Genomic DNA, 13,484 nt, shown 5'->3' on the forward strand with positions numbered 1-13,484 from the left:
AGACTACGCCAGGGTTGTCCAACTCTGGGCCCCGAGGGCTAGAATCCTAAAGGGTTTTCAGGATATCCCTAATTAATAATCATGAGGAAAAATGTACATACATTTAGAATCATTGTATGCAAATTTATCTCATGAATTTCAACGTGGGGTATCCCGAAAAGCCCAACATGGATCCGGCCATTGCGGCTTGGAGTTGGGCAACCCTGGTTTACGCACTGAAGACAATGGCCTTCACTGCTTTCAGCCCCGAAGTTTACTATAGTTTGGCACTGTAGAAAAGTTGCTTCTTAGAACTATCAAATGCAGCCGCTTCTTGTGTAACGCTACACGGTGGTTTTAAAAATGAGCTGTGCTGAAGGAACCCTAAAGTGGCCAGGATGGACTGGAAGATTAGACATGGCCACCAAGGTGCAGGAGTACATTCCAGGATTGTTTGTTTACCACGTAGTCTTTTCCGCTCAGCCTAAATCAGAGGCCTCCCACAGTACGTTAGAAATCTGCATTGTTAGTGCCACCCAACGTCAACTAGTTGATGTCCAGCTGGTAAGCGTGTGATGTGCCTTGGTCGAATATCTATCCGTAATTGATAGCTGTCCATTCGATGTATGGTGTAAAAATGATAGCTCTCGGATTACAGTAGCAACAAGTGAAGAATGTGCGTGATCGAATAAATATATATTTATATATACATATATTCAGGGAAAAAACTTTGTTAAAGGGACGTTATGGTTAAGCTGTGCTCCTAAAAACCTATGAAATTCAGTGAAGTAAAACCGAAAAACCCTTGAAATTCGCCATTTATGGTAAGCTAAGCAACCATGCACAAAAAGTTGGATGAACACATCCAACTAAGTCTGGCGCTCTCAGTGAAAGCTCTTGTGGAGCTTGTTCGTTTAATTAGATATATATTCCTGCAAGGCTGAATGAAAGTTCTTATCCAACTGTAGGTTCATGTACACCTAAAGGTTGATGGCCAAAGTAGAGTTCGAGAAAAACACAAACCTAGTCTCAAAAATAGTTCTTGAGTCATTAGCTTAGAAGCTGCTAGGTATTTATCAGGCAAGAAGCACACTTGTTTAATTTTTTGTATGGTTGTTTTAATGCCAATGCATTTCGGAGCGAATCTCCTTCTTCAGGGCGTTAACCACACTACTTTATTCGACTTATTTATCAGTCGCAATCAGTTATTATTATGAATAAACAAATCAAAAGGTTTCAACAAAAGGTACATTGGTCCCATATGAGGGAAATCACAGATCAAATACAGTTTCAGAAAGAAAATTCAGACATTACATCAGTTCATGTGTGTCAAAGGTCACAGCCCGCCATTTTAGAAATCATGAATCAATGTGTGATAAGTAAATTTAAAATATACATACCCAATGAAGGTCATTTCCAATAGACAGAAGGTAAGGTTATGAGGAGGAAAATAACAACATGGCGTTCTTATTAGATGAATATTCCTTAATGGTTGTACAAATAAACTAACAAGTTCTCAGTACTGTGCATATCTAAAATACACTCATATTACCTTCGTAATATCCTGTGGTGCCTAACACCATTATGGAGTAGAAAACCCTCTGCTTTCAACAGTCCGCGCGTCAGTAATCTAGACAGAAATAACGTATCCTCAATGAGTTGCTTTCAATCATTATAGGAAACTCGTGCGTATTTATATGTTCCTTTCAGTATAGATTCGAGGCTTACCCATTAGAGTATGCTCTCGTGTGTTCTCTCACTCTGTGGTCATTCCTGATGTGCTGTGATTTTGCAGTGTAGGGATTTTTTCAGCAAGCCCGCGTCGCGTAGGGAAACACTATTCGAGCTTGTGTACGGGTTCCTATGGCAACCCCGTTAAGCGTGCACTATCACGTGGCGGGTAACCTGCGTAGCGACGCCTTGCGTTCCGTGTCCCCATGGAAACGGGGAGACGGGACGGACAGGGTGTCGGATTGAGTGGAGTCACGTTAGTTCTTTCTCTGTTACTAGTAATTACTAATCTATTCTGATTAATAACGCATTATATATTAATTTAAAAAATGCTAAAAAATGTATAACATCTGCGGAAGTTATAATCGAGTTAATGCGCAAGTTCCAATGACAACCCGGTACAGCGTATGCTAACGCTTGGCACATGCTCTGCGTCACAATGCCTCGCGTCCCGTGTCCCCATGGAAACGGGGAGACGGGACGGTCCGGGTGTACATATGAGTGGAGTTTCGTGAGTTTTCTCTCTATTAATATTGATCGCTTGTCTGTTCTATATCGATATAACGTTTAGCATTAAACCGAGAACATATTTACATCATTCAATATATGTTCATGGTGCATCCATCCCACTGAGTGTCAACCTCATCATAATCTATATAAAAGGAAGGTAAAGAGTAATGATAGTAAATTAATAATGTATTATACACATAGAGCAATAACTTTTTTGTAAGTCCTGTGTAATAGTAGAAGTCTTTTTCATTGCATCAATATTTCACTTACTTATTACATTACATCAAAGAAAACCAATCCTCAGAAAATATTCCCATGTTGGTTTTTCCCTCATAACCTTGCGATCACAAGCATGCCTATAAGAAGCACGCCCAGTTGATCTCTTCATTCATTCCTCGTGGGGTTGAATCCCCCAAATTTTCAATCCAATAACATTCCCTCCTGTCAAGTTTGGTCTGTATATTCTCATGAGGATCATTACTTTCAACTACTTCCAACACCATAAATCGAATTTGGGTTAAATTATGTCTCTCTTTAAGCCAATGTCTTGCGACTGCTGAATTTAGGTCCTTGATCCGCATGCACGAGCGATGCTCATTCCAGCGAAGCTTTGCTTTTCTTTGGGACTGTCCCACATAAAATTGTCCTGAGGGACACTTGATGCCGTAAATAATGTTTGTTGAGTCACAGGTGGCAAATGATTTCAGCATGATTTTTTTCCCGGTTTGGGGGTGGTTAATGGTCGATCCTTTCAGTACATAACTGCAGTTGCTGCAGTGTAGACACGTAAACGTTCCAACGCGTTTAGTGTCTAATTGTTTCTTACGTTGTCTCGTTTGCACTAGGCTGTTTCGGAAATTTCTGCTACGTTGATAGGCAAATGTTGGTGGTTCTTTAAAGAGTTCTTCTGTTTTTTGGTCACAAGATAACACTTGCCAGTGCTTATTTATGATTGAGTTGATGCGAGTACTTTGTGTTGAAAATCTGGTGATAAATACTAACGGTGGTTCCGTTTTCACTTTTCTTGTGGCTGTTAGTAGTTTGTTTCTGTTCTTTTGGTTCACCTTGTCTTTAGCTTTTGCTATTTCTTCCTGTCTGTATCCACGTTTCAAAAACTTCTCACCCATTTCATGAAGTTCTTTATCATAATCCATCGGATCTTTAATGATACGTTTCACTCTAAGCATCTGGCTGTATGGCAGGTTTTTGATTAAACTTGGTTCATGAAAACTTAATCTGTGTAGTAAATTATTGCGATCCGTTGTTTTTGTATATATGTTAGTCTTGTATTCATGTTCCATAGATTGTACATTTACATCAAGAAAGTGGATGTTATTCCTGGAATGTTCATAAGTGAACTGAATTTTTTCATTGATTGTATTCAGGTATGTGAAAAATCCCATCAGGTCTGTCTCTGTACCTGTCCAAATGCCGAATATATCATCTATAAATCAAACCCAAGCTAAGCAACCATAACTTGCGCCACCACCGTGCACTGCTAAGACTAACACTCAGGACATCAAAGATGACATCACAAATGTCATTGATGACATCACTGATGACATCACATGTCTGGCTCCCCCTTTTTTCCTTTACTGACATATCTAGGCCACCTGGTTTTCTTCAGTAACAGTCAGGAATTAAAATTGGAAAAGGTAGTATATTTGTAGACTTATCCTTCAAGTATGTTTTTACAATAATTCCCTTAGGGTCCAGTCATATCATATGAAACATATACATAGGGGAAGACACAAGCTTGAAAGACAGCAATCCTTTTTGTGCATTAAAATAATCAGTAGAGTTGTCAGCACTTTCTGATAGTTCTGTTGTTTTTTATTACTGTACTTTCCCTGTATATGTTCCTATTTTTATATCTTGTATTCACACTACATTCCTTAGAGTCCAGGCACATCATGTGATATATATATATATACATATATATATATACATAAGGTGAGTAGCACGTTTGAAACAGAGCAATCATTTTTCTGCATAAAGGTAATCTGTTAGGTTATGAACACTTTTTGCTACTACTGCTGCTTTTTTTCTTCCTTCAATTTCCTTGTATATACTCATATTTGTATGTGGTGTTATCTCTTTGTGTTTTGTCTATAATAATGCAATTATGTATTAAGTGGTTTTTATTATCTACTTATCAAATGTTTCACAGTATGAAAAGTCTAATAAGAAAACAGTTATCATTTCACTATTCAACATGGCAAGTTTATGAATATTGCACCTCCATCATGTATGCTGCCCACATTGCCATGTTTCTACATGAGCACCTTAGTATACTGGATGGACGAATTAGCACTTGATATTTATTCCAATAATCCTTGACACTTTTCTAAATTTAAATTACAATAAGAAACCCTGTACAGACTTTTCATGAAAGATAAATGCACATGTGATGTCATCAGTGATGTAATCAATGACATTTGTGATGTCATCTTTGATGTCCTGGGTGTTAGTCTTAGCAGTTCACGGTGGTGGCGCAAGTTATGGTTGCTTAGCTTACCATAACTGGCGAATTTCAAGGGTTTTTCGGTTTTACTTGGAACCATAACGTCCCTTTAACAAAGTTTTTTCACTGAATTTCATAGGTTTTTAGTAGCACAACTTAACCATAACGTCCCTTTAACAAAGTTGTTTCACTGAATTTCATAGGTTTTTTTTAGTAGCGCAACTTAACCATAACGTCCCTTTAACAAAGTTTTTTAACTGAATTTCATAGGTTTTTAGTAGCAAAGCTTAACAATAGTAACTTTGACTTTATGTACATGTAATATGGAAAATACTGAACCACTTCTACTGAATGTAATGTCTGCAAACATTTTTGATGTCCGCGGACATATTCGGGAAACAGTACCACTACCTAAAAAGTCTGGGGGGGGGTATTTTTAATTGTTATATTACAACATGATAACATTTAAAAAATTCACAAAGTAGTACACATACATATTATATGTAGTAATACATAAGAAATGTAACCCATATATGTACGGCACTAACCATTCATTTAAATACAATATATTATAAAATGGAATATACCAAGAGAAGATAAATAGGCTTCCAACATAATTACCTCACAGACACTCCACAACTAAGACCAAGACCAGACCAACAGAGTACTCAGAACATATCTTACCTGAAATAGTAAGTGTACATCATTGTCCTCATATCTTTATAAACTTTCTGTATTAGATTAAAAAAAAAATTATATATATTTTTTTTTCTCACAGAAATGTCTAGTACTCTGGAATGGCTAGAGGAGCACTTCCCACATGACGAAATGTCAGAAAATAGTGAAGCTAATGGTACACACTTTACAATATAAACCATTTAATTGTTATTATTTTATATATATATTTAACATATATATTTCTTTTTGTACAGAGCATACCAAAATAGAAAATATGTCTGAAGAAACTGTTATGGAAAACACGCTTGACAGCTTAAAAGAAAAAATGTATTTATTATTGAGTAATTTTAATAATTTGAAAACTTTTGTTGAGGATAATTTTAAAACAAAAACCTCATACCATTGTCCCACATGTACTTGTCCCCCTCACCATATCCCAGTCAATTATCCCCAAACCCTCTCCATAAGCCAAAACATTTTCATGAGACTTCCATCCCTTCTTCACCTGATACCAATCATGTTGAAACCCCTAATTCTCCTGTTTTCTTTACATTTTTATATTGTGTTGTAATTACTTCCCATTTTTTATTTTTTTAAAAACAATGTAGATGTCAGCGGACAGCGCAGGTGTTCTGAAATGTTCGTAATTAAAAGAAAATGGAGGTGTCCTAAAGAACACTATACCTGTCCGTATTGTTCGTTAGCAAGTTGAAACTGTTTTAAGAACACAATTGATGTCCTGAAAAGTTTGTAATCAAACGAAAATGGAAGTGTCCTAAAGAACACTATATCTGTCCGTAATGTTCGCTAGCAAGTTTAAACTGTTCTAGAACATACGCGATGTCCAGAAATGTACGTTTGATGTGTGACGCACTTTTAATTAATTCAGGACCCGAACACTGTCCGTAGAACATCAACGCACATGCGCAAACCAATGTCCGTGCATTTGGTGTCCTGCGGACAGGAGCTTCCTTCGCAGACCTGTTCGCGAAGGGATCATGTGACAGCGCGCATGTCCGCGAACCATGTACAAGCACCCCTATAAAAGACCACGCCCTAGAGCTTATTCTCATTGTGTTTCTGGCTATTCTTCAGAGCACAGCTATTTCTCCAGCAACTTGCTGATTACACCATCGAGATGGCATCCCTGGGTGCAGAACTGCCACCTGGTGCTGCACCTGCTTCAGCACCACCCCCACCCCCTCCACCACCACCACCTTCGCAAGGGCCTGAAGAGGGGAACAGGAGTCAGGATGCAGAGGAGGAAGAAGAGGATGACGAGAATGAGGTAGAGGAAATCCCTACTACCTGCACTAGACGTGAGTCTTGGGTGTGGCGGTTATTTTCCATTTATGGGAATGGTCCTAAGGCTCGTGCGAACCGTGTTATCTGCAATGAGTGCAAAATGATACTCAGTCGCGGGAAGCACGGTTCGTATAGCTTTGGGACCATGACCATGAAGCGACACCTGAGGTCATTTCACTCTGGGGCTATTTGCAAGGTTGTACCTTGCGAAGAACGTAGTAGGTTGATTTCCTCTACTTCATCCTCCGTTTCTGATCCTGTCACCACAAGGACCACCTCTGTGGGACAGCGTCTTCCTCAAGCTGCCTCACAGGCCATATAGAATTCTGATGACCCTTACCTTTCGAGGGTCACAGTTGTATGTATTTACTGTGACACAGTGCTCTGCAGGGGAGAGCGACTTTGGAGTGCTTTTGAGACTATCGTCTTAGAGCACGAGAAGACCTGCTCAATAACCAAATAAAAACCCACTCTACATCTTCCTCTCTCAGCTCGCCCTTTCTTATCCCTGTGGTTGGTTTCCCCCCCTTTACCCTCCTTTCCCCTCCTCACCTAGAGTGTCGTGTCTAAAAAACCAAAAAAAAATACAAAATTACCAAAATAAAAAAAGTAAAAAAATAGAAGTGAAGATAAATAAAGCAGGGCCCTTTGTATTTCTTAAAAGTCTGCAGACAGTTTGCAAACATTACAAAAATTGGGGTGCGACCCTATTGTTACCATTGCATTTTTCTGTGGGAGGAAGTGGTGGCTCTGAAAAGAGCCTTTGGGAGGTGTTTGTTTGTCAAAAATTATAAATACTTAACACCTACTGCAAAATGGATGCTGTATTTCTAAAAAAGGTTGCAATGCATTTTGTACATTTCTCAGAAAAATCTGATTGCCAGCATAAGTAAGATGGACCCCATCTCTGCGAAAAATGTATGTACTACGAAACATATTTTCATTGTGAAAAAAGAGGACATGCCAAAATCTCTTAGAAATGCACAAACAGCCTTATTAACATTGTGCCTTGCTTTTTCCATTTGTGGACCAAATGAAGAAGAACAAAACCACATTTGTCTCTGCACAATCCGTGAAAATATAAATTTTAGAAGCGTTGATAGATAGTGCAATTCTTCTCAAAAGAAAGTTATTTATTTTAGTGTTAAACAAAATGAAACCACTAACAAAACTAATAACTAAATTACAAAAAAGACTTCTCAATAAACGAAATGTCAACAGAAAGAACTTCTTAAGTATCTGCGGAGGTGAATGGAGTCACACTACGAGCACACTACGAGCACAGAACCATACTTTAATGAAGAAGCGTACAAACAAAAGCAAACAAATACAATTGCCATACATAGCAGTGGTCGAGGTTATGAAAAAGTTAATAATACCATAATGCAACAAGAAGTACTCCTTACAAAAATATGCCCTGAAAACTTAGAATTACCCCTCCATTCAAATGAATCAGAACGTCTAGTGTACAAATGGCCATGCACGTCAATATGTAACATTACTAAACAATTTTTCAAGTCTTTACACCAATTCCTCAATATGTAAAAAGCAAAGACAAAATCAACATTAAAACTACTGCAAAATATGGATACCTGTCCAGGGCGCAAATACACAGGACTACAAGGACATTCATTGGCCTGCATTACAGGATCTACTTGTAAAACAACCTTCCATGATACCAAAATAATATCAACACATCATTCAACTATAGGAAATCTAGTCTATAAACTGTACTATGCTAAAAGTTCTGCTTTAGCACTAGCAAATTGAAATAACATTCTTCTACATGGTACAGCGAAAGACCTACTTCAAGAAATTGACTATATCCAGAAAAAATATTTTGGAAGTGAAAGCCATTTACAGAATGACATAGCTTTAAACCAAATTAGCAACAATTCTACACATGGCAACCTTTTGCTAAACACATACAAAAAAGAAATACTAAAATTTAAAAGTACATCAGCTGTAGTACCAAACCATGTATGTGTATGTTGCCGCAGAACTTTTTATGAACGTAACACGAAAACTGTAGACCTATCATATAAAATAGAAGACAATGAAGATTCTAAATGGTTTGAATTAGCTCTCTACCTTGTAGCAGAAAACAAATACGAACTAAGTGACCCCTTAATACTTTGCAGTTACTGCACTACAAAACTTGACAACAACCAAACTCCTTCACGTGCTATCACAAACAATTTGGAATTATACCCACTACCAAAACTCCTACAACAACTTAATTTATATGAGAGCATCATAATTCAAACAGTGCACCCATTTCAAGCAATAATACGCCTTCAACCAACAACAGTAAAATTGCCTCCCTCTGAATTGGTAAAAGGCATTTGTGGAAAAGTAGTTTATTTACCATTAGATCTAAAAAAAAATGTGCATACTCTAGGAGTGCAACGTCCAATGCAGCAATCTTTAATTATCTTAGTAAATGGAGTACCTACAAAAGACAAAGAAATGTGGCAACAGCTGGTAGATTTACATAAAGTTAGACAAGCCTTACAATATCTTAAAGAGAATAATTAATATTACAAAGAAATTAATATTGAAGAAAACTTGAAAGATACAACCAAAATAATTCAAGAAACACAAGAAGCTGGTCAATTTGAGATACTATATCAAATACTTTAGACCATTATACAATTCATCCTTTGCACTCTAATGACACCATAGAAGATGGACTGGAAACATACCAAATGCGTAAAACAAAAGGATCACCAATCATCATATGGTAAAAAAGTATAGAAGCATGTGCTTTTCCTCTACTCTTTCCTACTGGCAAAGTGGAAGGTGTGATGATAGACCTATTCAAATATCAGCTTCAGAATACCGTTCATTACAGATGTATTCTGAAGATCCCAGATTTAGACAAAATGTGGAATACATATTCCACCTACTCTTTGAAAGTGAACTAGCAACTGTATGTTACGGAGTTGCACACATATTAAAATCAGGATCCCACTTTCAAAATATGACAGCTACACAATTATTACAAAAAGTGCAACAAAAGGATGAGGTTTTACAATCAAATATTACAAATCTATTAGCAAATATGCGTGGTACTAAAGAGTACTGGTTTCGACGTCATGGAGATGTACGTTGTATGATCAGAAACCTTGGCCCACCCACTTGGTTTGTTACATTAAGTTGTGCAGAATATGCATGGGAAGATTTACATGATTTCCTACGCATATCAAATAAAAACAAAACAAACATAGATATACTAACACCAGGAGAACTTTGTTCTTTGGATCTTGTTAATGTTTCAAGATATTTTCACCATCGTTTCATTGCTATGCTACATTTTATTTGTAATAAAACTGTTCCTCCCCTTGGAGAAGTGCAACACTTCTTTTGGAGAAAAGAATACCAAGCCAGAGGAGCACCACATATCCAAATGCTTTCATGGATTAAAGATGCTCCTAAATTTGGTCAAGACAGTGATGCCACTGTTTTACAGTTTATTGAAAAATATGTCTCTTGTGAAATTCCATTAGAAGCAACAAATAGTGATCTTCATGCACAAATTTTACAATTTCAAAGACATAAATGTGGCAAATATTGTTGTCGCATATACAAAAACAAAGGGAAATATTACACCAAATGCCGATTTGGTTTCCCTAGACCAGTAACAAATACAATTCAAGTGAACAACCTGATGCCTTCGGTTAGACATAGTGTTAAAGGTAAGTCACCTAAAAATACATATTACATAAAAAGAAAAGAAGAAGAAAAATATATCAATGATTATAATGCAATCATTGCCCACTTATGGAATGCAAACATAGATGTGCAGTACATTGCAGACAATTCTACTGCAGTTGCATGATATGTCACAGCATAATTAACCAAAGCAGAAAAGACAGAGCTCCAAGACCTCTGGAATGACCTGTCATCAGATAAAACAGTGTCTCAAAAATTATACAGCTTGGACATAAAAATGCTCTCCCATAGAGAATGTGGATCATATGAAGCAGCTGATCATTTAACTGGTACTGCATTGTCTGGTAAATCTGAAAATATAGTATGGCTAAGTGTTGGTCCAGCTAAATCTAGCGTTGGTCCAGCTAAATCTAGAAAAGAGTTCTAAAAACATACGAAGATATAGAAACAATAGCCAAACATGATCCCAACAGCCAAGACATTTTAAAAAACAATGTATTGGACACATACTACCCAAACAGAAGTAATACATTGGAATCCATGTGTCTATACCACATAGCCCAAAACTACACATACAAAAATAATATAAAACCTGATGAAAAAAAAGGTAAATACAGAGTGACAAACTGTGAAGGCAGCTTAGTTAAACTCACTAAACCAAATTTAATTAATCATATCAAATTGTCATTGAAGACTCCTCAACATAAAGAAATATATTACATGACCCTGGTACAACTCTTTAAACCATGGAGAAAAGAAGAAGAAATACTACAAAACTATGACTCATATGAAGATGCTTTCAAAGCAAATGAAAGCACTATAAACAATGTTGCACAATGAACAGCCACACGAAGAAGAACTCCAGATCCAACTAGATAAAGACACTCCTGACAGTAGTCAACCTTCTATAACAGGAAGCCAAGAACCACTGGGAGAACCACTAATAATAAGTAATGCAGAATTAGCTATGATAGAAGTAGAAAATACCATGTGTCAGTATGAAGATAAAGAAGACTTAACTATACTACAATCAAAACTAAACAACGAACAACATAGCATTTTTGAAGAAGTAACAAAACACATTGCACATGGTGTACAACATGAAAATAAAGAGTGTTGCTGCCATAATTATAAACCTATACTACTGTATATCAGTGGTGAAGCTGGTTCTGGCAAAACATTCCTAATCAAAATCATCAGTAAATTCCTTCAACAATTGACAAACAACAAACTGTCAGCTGTTGTCACTGCGCCCACAGGTTTAGCTGCCTACAACATAGGTGGTGTCACTTTACATCGATTACTACTATTGCCAGTAGAACACCAGAATAAATTAGACTATTACAAACTTTCTGCAGGAGCTGTAATAGAACTAGGCAGAGTATTGAAACAAATGAAAATGCTACTAATAGATGAAGTGAGCATGGTCTCCAACCTAATTTTGGCTGTGATTCACCTCAGATTACAAGAAGTACTGAAAACAAACTATGAAGAGCTCTTTGCAGGAAAACAGATTATTGTTTTAGGAGATCTTCACCAGTAAAAGGTGAGCCTATTTTTAAAACATTAGGACACCATCTCTGCCGTAAAACTGTCAGCAGCATTGGAAATGTCAACCTTTGGCAACATTTCCAATACAGAGAATTAACAGAAAACATGCGGCAATCTGCAGATCTCACTTATGCCAACATCTTAAAAAGTATTAGAGTTGGTATACTCTCTAAAGAAGCAGAAACAATATTGAAAACCCGGTAAATTAATGCACTTTATGGCGATAATGCATGTGCTACAAATGTTATGGAACAATTAGCCCACAAAAATGTCAATTGTATGTCCTTAATGCCAACTCTTGCAAGCTGTTTCAAATTCAATGAAATAATGTTAAGTAAAGAAATGCAATCAATAATGGAAATTAGCGCCACAGACAAACTAGATGTACATGGTATGACACTACCTATGTGTGACCAAGCCACAACACGACTACATAGTTTAGAAAAATCAATCTCAAACACAGCAGGCTTAGAAAAGATATTAAAATGATCCTTAAATTGCAGAGTAATGCTTAAACGTCACCTTGACGTGGACCAAGGACTAGTTAATGGAGCACTGGGTACAGTTGTTGGCTTTCAAACATACCCACGTGACAATAAAATTCAGTTTGGCAATATACTCTTTGACAAACTTTCAGAAGTTAAAAGGATAGGACGCTCAACAGCTCGATTCTTTCTCTTCAAAAGCATGTATGTACGCAGAGAACAATTGTCTCTAACTCTTGCATATGCAGTCACAATTCATAAATCAGAAGGTCTTACCATAGACAAAGCAATGATAGATATTTGTAACACAGTCTTTAAAGAAGGCATGAGCTACGTAGCACTATTGCGCTTACGTACACTTGACGGTCTATTTCTAATCAACTTTGATGCAAGTAAAATAAACGCTGATATTCCTTGCATTTTAGAATACAATAGACTTCGCTCACTGTACACTCCCCATCTAAACACATATTCTGTTCCACAAAAAGTAAAACATTATAAAAGACAAATAAATCAAAAAGAAAGCAACAGGATGTCACTTCAAATCCTCCAAAGAGTGTAAAAGAAAGTAATACTTCATCAAGTACCACAAGCAAAAAAGAATCAATTAGGGAAAGTAAACCAGGTACTTCTTCAAAGAAGGAAGACAAACTCCAAAAAAAGCAGTCAGATACAGAACTACCTGGTCCATTTAAACTCTCAAATATAGTTGGTGTAAGTTGCTACACAAATGTAGCAATGAATATTCTATTTCAATTACCACTTATTGTTGACAACATTTACTTATACAGTACAGGCCCCTTGTGTTTGCAAATGTTAGTACTTCACAGAAATGCAGTAAACAATCCTGACAACACGTATAGTGTTTATGGAATAAGACAACAATTGGACTACTGTGCTGGAATGGCGAAATTCACTATAAACTCACAGGAAGATCCACAGGAATTTCTAATGTAATTACTACAAGTATTGGAAAACACAAACATACCTATAAATGAAATCTTCCAGATTTCATACATGTGGAAACATACATGCACTCTCTGCAACAATATGACACAAGAGGAAATCCCCAATGAACGCTTCATATATATATCAATACCTAATTG

The 13,484-nt window shown here is 36.8% G+C and overlaps 1 protein-coding gene across 1 annotated transcript in view; it reads right to left on the bottom strand.

Annotated features, from left to right (window-relative positions):
• ACE2 (angiotensin converting enzyme 2) overlaps positions 1 to 13,484 on the bottom strand; it is a 475,687-nt gene that overhangs the window by 33,913 nt on the left and 428,290 nt on the right. The gene's annotated exons all lie outside the window — the stretch shown is intronic.

This window comes from Ambystoma mexicanum, chromosome 7p (assembly GCF_040938575.1).
Source record: "Ambystoma mexicanum isolate Mex_15411 chromosome 7p, UKY_AmexF1_1, whole genome shotgun sequence".
Classification (NCBI taxonomy): Eukaryota; Metazoa; Chordata; class Amphibia; order Caudata; family Ambystomatidae; genus Ambystoma; species Ambystoma mexicanum.